This window comes from Camellia sinensis, chromosome 6 (genome assembly GCF_055761805.1).
Source record: "Camellia sinensis isolate YWXY chromosome 6, ASM5576180v1, whole genome shotgun sequence".
NCBI lineage: Eukaryota > Viridiplantae > Streptophyta > Magnoliopsida > Ericales > Theaceae > Camellia > Camellia sinensis.
In genome coordinates, this window is record NC_138966.1 from 156,749,322 (window position 1) to 156,763,881 (window position 14,560).

Consider the following 14,560-nt stretch of genomic DNA (forward strand, 5'->3'; position numbering starts at 1 on the left):
TTGTCATTATTGCCATAAACACCACAATCATTTTACTATCACTATCATTACTATCTCCATCACCGCTATCACTACTGCCACTTCCACTTCCACTGCCACTGCCACTGCCACTGCCACCGCCACCACTACCACTACCACACCTACCACCATCACAATATAAAAATTACAATGTACAATTTGAAAAAAAATAAATTTCAAATTTGATTTAATATATATCAAACAATTTATTTTTAATTCTGCATTTAAATTTTTATCAAACAGTTTTTAGTTTGACAAATTAAGCATTCAGTTTTCAATTCTTATTTTCCAGTCTTTAGTTTTCAGTTTTCAATTTTATCAAACACTACTTAAGTATTATGAGTCCATACATTAACTAAATCTATACCACTGATATTAAATTTCGCATATTTTCTTCGTCTTTCTTCTTTATGGGATTACAAAGGTAAGTCACCGATATAAACCCATAGTGTGGTGTTAAGAGGGTCGTTGTGCTAGTAACTTGTGAGTAAAAAAGAAAAATGACGGGGGGAGAAATGATGGTAATTTCATAAATTAATAGCTTTAATGGAAGGTATTAATGTCATTACACTTTTTTATTAATTCTGTTAAAAAATAAACATTAACATAGAGGAAAGTATAATTTCTTAAATATTTGGAAAGAATATATAGGTCTCGTTTGGGAAGTGACTATTTTAGTAGGCTATTTTAATTTTTGGCTATTTTAATAGGCTAAAATTTTTGTGTTTGGGAAGATGATTAGATTTTTTTGTGGTTGGATGTGATATTTGTAAGAGAAAAAGTGAAATGATTATAGATTTGATGTGATATTTTGTCTTATTAACTATTTTAGCCTATTTTGTTTTTTTGTGATTTTTAGCCTAAACTAGGCTATTTTTTTTCTTCCCAAACACCCCTATGTTAAATAGAAATTTAGGGTTGGATTGGAATGTTCTAAAAAAGTACACTTTTTGACTTATTAGCTTATATGGGTTGGGCTTGGGTTAGGTTTGATATGATGTATTAGAGAAGTAATGTGATTTAAATAAGATGATGTGACTTAAATAGGATAGTGACTTTTTATATTATTTAGGTCATATTAAACTTGGCCTTAATGTAATTTATTTATTTATTTATTTATTATTTTTTTTTAGACGGTTTGGCTCTGTGATTAATAATGCCACAACTCAGATAGTACCTATGGTATGATGGCAAAAGTTCTTACATAAATATAAATGCAATTCAATTGAGAAATCTTTCGAGCACTAAAAATGAAGCATTAGAATGAACATTAATGATGTGACAGTAGATTTTGTTCATTTTTTATGTCTTGTTTTTTTTTTTTTTTTTTTACCATTCCCAATGAATTAGTGCTATTAGTGATGTATTTTTTAATGGTCTAAATCATTGTTGGCATCCAATTTTATGTAACAAAAAATAAAATTAAATAGAAAAAAAAAAGAAGAGAAAAAGCTGACAAATATCGTTGCACGATTGGTGTTGCAGTGACATTCTGGTATGCTTTCCATTGATGTGATACAACAGCTATACACCTTTCCAGAAACAACCAGCTAATTAATAAAGGGATTGCATTCACTTTATTTTGTTTCAATTTTTAAAAAATTAATTTTTTTTTATTTTTTATGTTTTTTATTTTTATTTTAATATTTTAATATTTAAATACATTTAATATAAATACAATTGAAAGTATATTATTTGTGAAACTTTTTTTTTTAAAAAAAAAACTTACTAAATATTAAAAATATATATTTTTGTATTCTTGTGTGTTTATTAATTTTTTTTCTAATATTTTATTTTTTAGATATATTTAGATTAGGTGTTTTTAGAAAGTAAAAAAAATTCTTAAAATATTAAAAAAAATTCATTAAAAACAAAAAAAAAATGAAAAACGAAATACGCAATTTTTAGAAAATTAAATCAAACATGGTGAATGTCTTTTTGCCCAAAACAAAAATTAAAATATTTTTTTATTTCTGTAAAGAAAAATTACAAATAAATGAAATCTTGATGAGAAAATACATGTACACAAGCAAGGCACATCAACTGGTAAACCATGTGAACTCACTTGCAGTAATAATTTAGGAGGCTAGTTAATTAATTAAACTGATAGAGATTTGTTTTGGGAATTCTATTTCCAGCAAATTAGAGTAATTAAAGCCTTTAATCTATGTGCCCTTATAATAATAATCTCAGAATCTGTGATGCTGACCAAGGTTGTGAAAATCGGACCGGATTGGCCGGTTCGACCAGTTGGACCGTCGATTGGTTGGGGTTTCGGTCCGGACATACCCTCTAAACCGGCCAAATCTCAGAACCGGCGTTTTTAGTGAGAATCGGAAAAATTGGCGGTTGAACCGGCGAACTGGTCGACTAGGAGCCGGTTCGCCGGGTTGTCCGGCTCGTTTTTTTTTTTATATTGTTTTTCTTTCTTTTTTTTTTAATTTTCTTTCTCTTTCTTTCTTATTATATATATATATATATATAATATAAGAATATAAGAAAATTTTAATTTGAAACTTTTTTTTGAAGGGTCTCCTCTTGTGAGGAATCTCATTAAGAGCTTGACGAAATTATTGTGAAAGTTTTCACCTATTTATAAGAAAAAAATTCTTTCAAAAAGACTCAACAAATTAATGTGGGATTCAATTAAATGTATTGGAGGGAATATTGAAATTTTGATATCCTTCCAAAATTTTTGCTCTCCTTTCAATCAAATTATTTGAATTAAAATCATATGGAGGGAATATTAAATATTTGATTTCATCTTCCAAAATTGAAATTAATAATATTTTAAAATATATTATTATATTTTTCAGTAAAAAAAATATTAGGACAAATATTTAAGATAATTTAATATTTTTAATTTATAATTTTATTACATATATTTTTATTTAACTATAATTTTAATATATTTATTACGTCACGGTTCAATTCCGGTTCAATCCGACGGTTGAACCAGTGACCCGTCCAATTGATTTCTTTTCTGATTCGCTCACCGGTCCGATTTTTAAAACATTGATGTTGACCATATAATTAAGAATTTTGTTCTTCTATTGTGAATTCCAAGTTTTTTTTTTTTTTTTTTTCTTTAATGACCTCCAACAAAAAATATAGATGTTAATATTTCTCTAACTTTGGGCTATGACAAAAAGATGTGCAACCCTTTTCTTTCCACTTGTCTGAAGAAAAATTTCCTTTAAACAATGGACTGCAAAATATCTATTTAGTCTAAAAGAATTTTAAAAATAATTTTTTATACATATATAAAAAAAAGTTCACTAAAAATAAAATAAAATAAGCTAAAAAGGTTACTTCCTTGTTTTTTTCTGGATTTTTTTTGTCACTAGTGAGTTTTTTTTTTTTTTTTTACTTATAATTTTTAGGTCATAGACCTAAAAGTATAATTTTTTTTTAAAAAAAAAAATCACTAAATATGGAAAAAAAATAGCAAAAAAGTTGTTTAAAAAAATAATTTCTAAACTCCACCCTAATGTAATAACTATATGGTGTGAATTAATGGGACTAGCTTCTTTGTCAAAACTACTTGTAACTTATTAGGAGATTAGTGATTTAATTTTTATTTATTTTTATTTTTATTATTATTAATTTTGTTTACGTAGTTCAATATTTCATCATGTGTAAACTTGAAGAATACAAATGTTTTAGCATTATTGATAAGTGTATAGGAGTGATCAACTAATCTAACTTAATTTTTCTAAATACACTAATTTTAATAATAATTTTATTATTAATAATAAAATTTTTACTTTTAATTTTTGCTATTCAAAACATAGGGGCATTGCAAAGTCAAAAGGGGAGCTTTCGGCCCGACAAAATATGTCTATAAAAGAGTGAAAATCATTGCAAAAGAGAAAGGAGCTATCAAAACGACGCAGATGCTTTGATCATCTCATTCTTTTTTTTAATTATAATGGGAAAATGATATACAAACTTATTTTAAATTTGTTTTAGAAAGTAGGAAAAAAATTAATTTATTGATTTTTTATATTTAAAAAAAATGAAAAATGTAAAGAGGTGATGTGTCAAAATAAATTAATAAGTCAATAAGTTTTTTTCTTCCTTCCCAATTTATTTTCTAGACTCAATGATGTGTAAGTGATATAGAATATATAAGAGAGAGTGTTGTATTTAATATCTTAGTTGATTACCACATTATTAAACTTAAAAATTAAATCTATTCTTTTGTCTTAAACAATAATGCTCATTACAATCACCCTTAACAGAAAATTCCAAATACAGAGAATGAGGGAGGGACTCATCAAATCCAAATAAGATGGAGTGTGTGTTTTAGCCAATAATTGTATCATTCATAAATTGAATTGAATAAATTGTTTAAATTTAATTTAAAATTTTACTAAGTTTGAAAATTTATTTAACTCTGGCTGGTTTTAATGAGCCAATTTCAAATGAAATTTTAATGAGTTGAACACAAATCGAGTTCAAGTAACTTAATTTTTTATAATGCATATATGCTTTTTAAATCAAATAGTAGGCTGCTTAAATTTTACATGAAAACTTAATGAGATTTAAAATGTGATCAAATTTGGCTTGGTTATATAAAGAATTGACCTCAAGTAAACTTTTACTATGTCGAATACAAGTCAAATTCGAGTGGCTCTAGAATGACGAATCATTCTAGGTTTTTCAAATTTGAAGGAATTTCTTGATGGATATTCTCAAATAGGCCTTACATATGTGTGATTTTGTTTGTGTCAAAGTTTGTCACATTTTGTTTTCATTTTAATGTTATTCTAAACTAATTGAACTAGGCAAAGAGGTGTATTATATGTAAGTTACACTCTATTGAATATACTGTAGAATAATGTTTTAATTATGACTTAAGTGGTGGTAATATTCGCTTAAGTAGTATTTAATTATGATTCAAATGATAATGTTATTTTATTTATATTTCAATGTGATCTTGAGGTTTTACCTTAAAATGGTGATAACTATGTCCAAATTTATTAAAGTATATAACATGCATTAAAAAGAATGTGCATTATAGCATAACCCGTTCAACTATTGTACCGATATGTAATCCACCTGGAAAATGTTAAAAACAATTCATTTTAATTTCAGAAACCAGGGAAGGTGAAGTTGAAAACATTAAAGAAATCACTTTAAGAAGCCAAATGCTTTGAGTTAATGATTTAGCTTTTATTTTTATTTTTCTTTATTTTTTATTTTTCTGCAAACTAACATACTAAATAACTTACCAGATTTGAATTCTAATTGTTTAGTCAGAGTAATAAATAACAACAATAATAATATGGGATGATTTCGAATCTTTTAAAATCACTTTATGGATCATTCAGCGGTTTGGAAATACGGTTACGTGATATTTCATAGTAGTATAATTAGTGAAAAATATGGAGTATTAATTATTTATATTGGGTGATTAAGGAATGTGTGGAAATATATTTTCTGAGTCCTAACACGTGGCTAAGATGACGCCGACGTGTCAGCCGAGGTGCCATGTGTCCAGGTTATGACGCCGAGGTAATCTCGGCAAGGCCGAGGTTAGATATCGGAATCCGAGATAAGCAGATAAGGCACAAGGAGTCCTAGAATGAGGAAGGACTTTACCATGGATAAGGATAACACTCTTAGGGAGTTTATCTTTATTTGTTGAAGAATCCAGGATAAACACCGAGTAGAAGTCCATTGAAGCTAATCTTCTATGAGGACTAGGATTGAGGTAACTATAAAAAAGAGGCACCCCCGATGGGTCTAAGGTACGCAATTGATATTCTGAACAGTTAGTTTAGCACTATTGATTATCTTTGAGAGATATACTGACTTGATCGTCGGAGTGCCCCCGGGTGGACGAACCACCGCCGGAATCTTCTCTTTCTGTTGCAGGTCAGACAGGTGTTATCTATTCTGCCAGCGCTCTCTAGCTGAATACTGAGTTGGCAGTGTGATCAGAAATTCACTCACACAATTTGGCGCCGTCTGTGGGAAAGAAATGAGAGTAGATGGCCAGTGATGGACAGAAGGATAAGGTTGGGGATGAAACGCCTGCTGGGAACGAAAAACGCGTTAACCTAAACGTGGAGGAAGACTCAGAACCAGAATCACGGCAAGAAAGACATCGGCCAGGATGGCGACGTACCAAAGAAACCAGATCGAAACGGATACTACAACGAGGACGACCTCCAGGTATGGAAGGATAGATACTTGCGGAGGGACGAAGAGGTGAAAGAGATGGCAAACAAGTTGGCAGACCTGCAATCAGTCGTCAATTTTATGACGCAAAGTAATGTCATGCAACCACTATACCCGTTGCAGGACGCGCCGATTCCAACGGCCAATGCCCAGAAAGGAGGGTATAAGCCAATCCCAATAGCCCCTCAGCACACCAGAAGCGAAAATCACTTTCACCGGCCTTCCAGGGAGGTTGGGCGAGGAGAGTCGAGGAAAGAAGAGTCACAAAGGACACATCGAGCTAGAGAGGCAGACCCCAAAGAACATCGGCATGTTCAAAGGCATGAGCTGTGCTTCGACACAACTCATGGAGAAAGGTCGAAAAGGGCCCACAACGAAACTGAGAGTAGTATGCTGAAAAGACTGAAGTCGGGAGATAGCCGAGCCCCTGGGTGGAGCAAAGAAGACCTGAGAGATTACCTCAAGAGGAAACAACATAATGCTGATGCCGAAGTAACTTCACCTGTTAAGCCGAGAACACCATTCTCGGTAGAATTGAACAAATTTGAGGCACCGAAGAGATTTAGTATGCCGAGGTTTCAAATATACGATGGTAAATCAGACTCTAACTTCCACGTTGGATTATACTTGAATTCAATGGCATTGTATAGTGGGAACGAGCCGTTGCTCTGCAAAATATTCCCCTCATCGTTCAGGGAGATTGCATCAGCTTGGTTTCACAAACTACCGAAGGGAAGCGTGAAGACCTAGGAACGCCTAGCCGAGATGTTCGTGGCCAGGTTCGTGACAAACAAACTGCAGCCATTAAGGGTGGATGCATCGATGGCCCTGAAGATCAGTAAGGATAAAGGCCCTAGGGCCTATGCAAAAAGGTACTATGAGATGTTCAACCGAATACCAGAGTGTAATCAAGAGGTGGCGGTCGTATCTTTCAAGAATGGCCTAAAAGACGACTGTCCACTGCGAAAATTTTTGGCAAAGACATCGCCAAAAAGTATGGAAGAGCTCATGGCGAGAATCGAGAAGTATGCCAGAGCCGAGGAAGATATATCGGGGACTAAGGAGGCAAAGCAAGAGAAAGGAAACGGCTCGCCAAAACGAGGCCGAGGTAACAATGGATTGAGCAAGTAAGAGACAGAACTGAGGGCTACACAGGCAGTGACAACTGTGTTCCGAATCCCAATTCACAAAGCCCTGGACCAAATTCAGAATTAACCCTATTTCAGAACACTAGCAAGGGCACGGGGAGAGTTTGTCGGAAGAAACCTTGGCAGACATTGTGCTTACCACAATGAAGATGGACACATGACTCAGGGTTGTGGAGCCCTGAAAACACACTTGGAAGACCTGGTGATGCAAGGCCATCTGAGAGACCTTGTCGATGAGGCCAGAACAAGAGAAGAACAGGCAAGACTGCCTCAGGCACTAGCAGCTTCGCCTCCCTCAGCACAGCAACCTCAGGTAGGAGGACCTCGGGTAATTAATGTAATTCACTCAAAGGTTAACGAGAATGAAATTAGGGGGGAGACCCAGAAGGTAAAGCACTTGCAGCATGTCTACCAAGTCGGGGAGAAGAGACATCGAGCAGAGGAGTGCCAAGGACCAGTAGTGTCATTTTCTGAAGCCGACCTTGAGATGGTGCAGCATCCGCATAATGATGCCTTGGTAGTATCCCTCCAGGTTGAGGAATCCCAAGTAAAGCGCATCTTGATTGACCAAGGCAGCTCTTGTGACATCATGTACGCCCCATGTTACAAGGAGCTTGGCCTTCACCCAGACGATATGGAGCAATCCAACAGCCCAATGGTCAGGTTCAATAGAACGCCGACATGGCCACTAGGAACAACCAGCTTGGAGGTATAGGTAGGCAACAGGAAGATAATAACAGAGTTCACTGTAATTGACTAGAGATGGTAATTTAAACCCGGCCCGACGGGGACCCGATCCCCCGACCCCGATTAGAACGGGTTTTCCCCGAAAATTATCCCCATAGGGCCTGGGATGGTATTAAAAATTAAATCCCCGACAGTTTTCGGGCCGGGGATGGGGATAAATATCTCGGCCCCGGCCCCGGCCCCAGCCCGAATTATCACCGAACAATTCCCCGAATATTCTCCACATATATATAATATATGTTTGTTGTCTTCCTTCACTCTCATTCACTAATATCTCAGCCTCTCTCTCTCTCTCTCTCTCTCTTTTTCTCTCTCTGCGCAGCAACCACTCACGGCATCGGCGGCGACCTCCCTCCTCCCATTACCGCCGATCTCCCTTCTCCCTCTTCCCATCACCGCCGATCTCCCTCATTCCTCCTCCCATCACCGTCGATCTCCCTCCTTCGTTGTCCTGTCTTTGGCGAGAGTGTTAGGGTTTCTAATCTCTCTCTCTCTCCATCCATCACTACTGATCATGTCCCTCCATCATTAGTGTGTTGTTGTTGATGATGATGATGATGATGATGATGATGATGATGAAGTTGATAGGCTCAGATCTGATGATATGCTCAAATCTGTGTTGAAGTTTTTTTTTTTAATTTTTTTTTTAGATGGTAATCTGTGTTGAAGTTGATAGGCTCAGATCATGGGTGTGTTAAATATATCTGGTATTTTAATATATCTGTATGGTATAGGTTCAGATCTGGGATTTGATGATGATTTTGTTCAATCTAGTATAATATGCTCAGATCTTCTATTTTTTTTTTTTTTTTTCATTTTGGCCGGGGAATTTCCGGGGTCGGGGAAACCCGATTCCCGTTAGGGGACGGGGGTGGGGGTGGTGAAAGACTCCCCGTCGGGGATCGGGACCGGGGACGGGGACATTTCTGCCATCGGGGATCGGGGACGGGGAGTATGATCCCCGGCCCCGCCCCGGCCCGTTGCCATTCCTATAATTGACACACCCTCCCCTTACAACATCATTTTGGGAAGGCCATGGTTGCATGCAATGGGGGCAGTTCCCTCAACATTGCATCAATTATTGTGGTTCCCAACAGAGCATGGGATTGAAGAAATCAAAGGAGATCAGCCACAGGCAAAGAATTGCTCCATGGCAGCAATGAAATCCACCTGCAGCATTCGAGAACCAGAGAAGGCAGAGATCGAAGGTGAGGACGTGGAGGTCCTAGAGGATGTCGGCAAGGAACCAGCCGAGAAGAATGAAGAAACACTAAAAAAAATCCTCATCCAGGAAGATGATGAAGAACGCTTCTTTCTTCTCGGCTTGGGCTTAGCCAAAGAAGAGGAAAAAGAGTTGGAAGCTTTCTATAAGAGCAAATATTGAGGTGTTTGCCAAAGTAAATAATTAAAGTTTTGCACTTTTGTCATTTGCCGAAATAAATAAATAAAGTTTTAGCTTAATTTATTCGTTTATACACTTATGACTGATAAAGATACGTAACGTGATTTCTGGAATACATGTATAATGAGAACTCAAGGGGAACTTAGGTTCACATTAGAGGGCAGAGAGAAGACAAATGATGTTTAACACTTGTTGAAACTTGAGAAAAGTTTGCAAGTTAAAGGTAAACCAGAATGATGTTTAACACTTGTTGAAACTTGAGAAAAGTTTACAAGTTGAAGTTAAACCGAAATGATGTTTAACACTTGTTGATACTTGAGAAAAAATTTTACAAGTTGAAGTTAAACCGAGATGATGTTTAACACTTGTTGAAACTTGAGAAAAGTTTACAAGTTGAAGTTAGACTAAGGTTAAACACTTGTTGAAATTTTATAAAAAAATTTACAAGCTGAAACCAAGGTTATGCTAAAAAAAGTACTTGGGTACTTGCTGAGGTAAATCATCAGTTTGTATAACCAAGGTGTGTCACCCCAAGAAGGTTGCACAAAGATTGAAGTATATATTAGAGATATACAAAATATTCTAAGTATAATCATGTAAAAGCAGTAAAGAGAAGACAGAGATACAAGCATTCAGAGAAGGAAAGTTGTATTAATATTCAAAAAAGGCACGTCGGCCAAAAGCTTACAATTGTTCCAAAAAGAAGAAAAACAAAAGTACAAAAGACAAAAGAAAAAGACATCAAAATTAAGATTCTTCAGCATCATTAGTAGGCTGGGTTTGGACCTCGGAGGACTACTGAGAAGACATCTCGGCGGCCTTCTCAGCCGCAAGCTCAGCGTCAATTTCTTGCAAAGTTTGATCAAGACTCTTGTCGGCAATAGGCACGTCCGATATCACCTTTTGAGGTGCAGTATCTTTGGGAACCTCCTCACCCTCCTCATCTTGAGTCAAGTCCAGAACTTTCCCATTCAGAGAAGGGGACTTGGCCCCAGCAGCGTCTTTTGACTTCCTCACCAAAACCTCCTCCTCAGATTCAGGGTTGTCATCGGATTGAGTTGGAGTTGGAGGGAATGGAAGAGGAATGGCGTCGGCGTTCCTGAGGGGCGAGTCCTCAGGGACTTCAAGCTTTTTTAGAAGAGACATCCAACCAAGGGTAAAACCCTTGTTGCATGCCTGCTTCACTTGCTTTTCATAGTCCGCCGTGACATCGGTCACCTCTTTGTTGTAGCCCTTCTCATCGGCTGCCTTGACTTTGGCCTCTTTTGTGGCCAGAGCGTCTTGCAATTCTTTTTGGGTCTGGGCCGTTTTCTCCTCGGCATCCTTCTTTTCGACCTCAAGCACCTTCTTGATGGCCTCAACAAAGTCTGCATTTTCTTCGGTGTCGTTTTGAGCTTTGATGGCAGCCTCGGCCTGATCCTCCAAAATCTTCATCTTTGACTGTAGATTTTTGTTAGTCTTTTGCAAACTGGAGACCTCCTTCTTCTTCTCGGCCAGCTTCTCCTGGTTCTGGAAATATTGTACTAAGAAAGAATGAGCATGCTGGATGGCCTGAAAGTAAACAAAAGTTATTAGAAAATATTGTAAGTATGTAATGAAGAGAAAGAAAGAAAAATTTCCCAATAAAGAGACTTACCTGAATAAAGAGCTGAGGCATCAGAGCATAGTTCTCATATTCGCTCATCTCGGCGTTTCAGTCAAGATCGCCGGGAAGGAGCAGAGCGGTACTAAGGGCGACGGGGACATTAATGTCGTCGGCACTGTCGCTAGCTATAACTGGCTTATCTTCCAATGTGATTTGGGGGGCCCAGGGGGCATCGCGCTTTGAAGACCCCGAGGTGGTTGTAGCGGATGACCTCGACTTCTTTGATTGGGTAGACTCGGATGGTTGGGCCTCGGCAAGCCTCTTCTCCGCAGCAGAGTGGGACTTATCACTCTCAACCAGTTTGGAGATCGGCAAGGTGTCCTCAGTGTCAATCTGAGTCACCTTTGCCTTTGGTTGAGCCTTCTTTATCCTTTTTGTCTTCGGCTTTGGCTGGGTTGGCGCCGATTGGGCATCAACTGAATCAGGGATGCTGGCTAAGAGATCCTTGGCAACTGCTTTTTGGCGGTCCATTTCAGCAGCAAAAACAGTTCGTCGCCGACGTTGGCGCTAGGATATTGGGATCAAATAAGGAGCTGAGGTTGACGGCTGCTCGGCTGGATCAGAGGTCGATCCTTAATCTTGCCGAGATGTGGAAGTAGTCTGAGGAGTTATGGCAGAATGAGGAGACAGACTCTTTTTCTTTTTCTTCTTCTTGGGAACGTCGGGAAGAGCTGACTTATACGTAAGAATGAAATTAAGCAGAAGAGGGCCTTCCGTTTGAGGACTGACAAATCTAATAGTTTCCTCAAGCCTTTGCTGGGAAAGAAAGACTGACGAAAGCCTTTTTGTGGCTGAGGAAGTGCTGCAAGAAAAACAGACATTAGAAACAAATAAAGTATTAAAGACTTTTAAACAAACAAGTTAAATATGGACAAAGGGCTCTTATCATTGCCCTCTACAAAAACTGATTGAGGGATAGGGTAGAAATGAAGGTCCTCGTCTGGAGCAAATTCCCAATTCCCCGAGGTAATGAAATAGTCATCCCCAACTCCCTTGTTGGAGTCAGGGAGGTCGGCGACAATTTTGTACTCTGTGGACCTCGGCTTAAGGTAGTAAATGTAGCCCGTATCTTTTTTGAGGCCACACATGGTGTAGCAATACTGGATATCGGCTAAGGTAACCCTAACGTTTTCTTGTTTGGCTAAGGCTATGATGCCATTAATGACTCGGTAGGAGTTGATGGCAAGCTGCATTGGGTTCAATTTATAAAAATGGAAGACCTCGCGAAAAAGGATATTGAGTGGGAGCTAAAGTCCGCACTAGATGAAAGCCACAATAGGAAGGGGAATGAAATCAGTGGTGGGCATGATGGAGTCGTCATCCCTAACCAACCTCAGATAGACGTTGGCAGGGATGTCAAACTCACACCTAAAGTGATCTAACTTGTTCGGGGTGTCTACCCTATGCTTCCACATACCCATAACGTCGGCTTCACTTAGCGGAGTTGGGTTTCAGAAATAAGGTATTTTAAAAGGGTTATTGGGATCTCTACAAAAACCTAAAAATTTGCTGGGTAAGAATTTGAGGAAATAGTTTTAGTTTTTCCTAATAATTGTGGGTTCTACAAGCAAATCCCAAACCTAGATCTATGGAAACGAAGATTAAAGGCGTGAAATCTGGAAAACAGAAAAGCAAGAATGCGTTTCAGAATCAAGAACAAAGATGGACTATCAAGAACATTGTAAGTACGAAGGGTGTAAGGTCAAGAACAGTGGCAAAAGTACAGAAAAATTGTGAGCAGTGCGAGTATTCAAGACATGGGCAAAGAACAAAATCGTGAAATAAATACGCTCAGATGCATGATTCATGAATCAAATATTTGAGTAAAACAGCAATGGCGACTAATGATGAAGCAAATTTCTTGGAGCACAAAAAGAAATAAAACCATGAGGAATGGTGACTTACCAGAAAAAAGAAACCGATGTTGAGATCGCCGAAGTCAGAAGAACAACAGCAGCGGAACAGATTGACAAGAACCTCGCTGGAGGAAATGAACAGAGCAAGTTGCAGAGCTTTTGAAGCTTGAGCAATGGAGGATCTTGAAGGGAAAAGTTAGAGAGAGTGAAAAAGCTAGAGGATTGAACAAAAATTGAAGCGACGAAGAGAGGGAGAAAGTTTTGTTAAAACTTGAAACGGCGGCAAAGCAGAATTAATGTGCCTAAAACAACGTGTGCGTCAGACGGCGCACGCATACGCAAGACGATTTAGAAGCACGTACCAAGTACGATCCAGTAAGAGAAGGACACGTGGCTGAAACGGTTGAATTGTGATGCATGACAACTCATACGCGTGAAGGAGTTTAATGGAATTCTTGTTCTTTAAAAGACATGCCGGCCTGTATGATGACCTCGGTTAAGACACTTTAAGCCGACAAACTGGCAGGAAGTAGCGATATAGGTTCCATCACCTCAGAATGCCGAGGTAATAGAACCTAGGGGGCAGTTGTGGGGATATATTTTCTGAGTCCCAACACGTAGCTAAAGTGACGCCAACGTGTCAGCCGAGGTACCATGTGTCTAGGTTATGACGCCGAGGTGATCTCGGCAAGGCCGAGGTTATCTCTGAAGATATCGGAATCCAGGATAAGCAGATAAGGCACAAGGAGTCCTAGAATGAGGAAGGACTTTAGCATGGATAAAGATAACACTCTTATGGAGTTTATCTTTATCTGTTGAAGAATCTAGGATAAACACTGAGTAGAAGTCCATTAAAGCTAGGCTTCTATGGGGACTAAGATTGAGGTAACTATAAAAGAGAGGCACCCTCGATGGGCCTAAGATACGCAATTGATATTCTGAACAGTGAGTTTAGCACTATTGATTATCTTTGAGAGATATACTGACTTGATCGTCGGAGTGCCTCCGGTTGGACGAACTACCGCCGGAATCTTCTCTTTCTGTTGCAGGTCAGACAGGTGCTATCTATTCTGCCAGTGCTCTCCAGCTGAATACTGAGTTGGTAGTGCGATCGGAAATTCACTCACACAGAATGTAAGGGACATAATGAATAGTAATCGATGAGCGTGATATTTCGAGCTTATTGTATAATTTTCTTTAAACTAGTGGTTCCTAATTTTTGACAATAAATTATGCACATTGCAAGGTCAAAAGAGCGCTTTCAACCCACAAAGACTATTTTGGGAAGATGGTTATAATCAGTTTTTTAGTTAAAAGCTGATTAAAAGTTGATTATAAAATACTTTTTGTGAGAGAGGAAAGTGAGTTATAATCTGGGAAGTGAATTATAACCCACTTCCCAAAAGACCCTGTTGGTAAAAGATGAAAAATTATTCAAGAGAAGTATGAAATGACAGTTTTATGTGATAACATTATTTTACTTCCAATGATGTCTAAGTAATAATTCCAAGTTTTTCAAAGTTTTTTTTTATTATAAATTGTGTGAATTTTATTT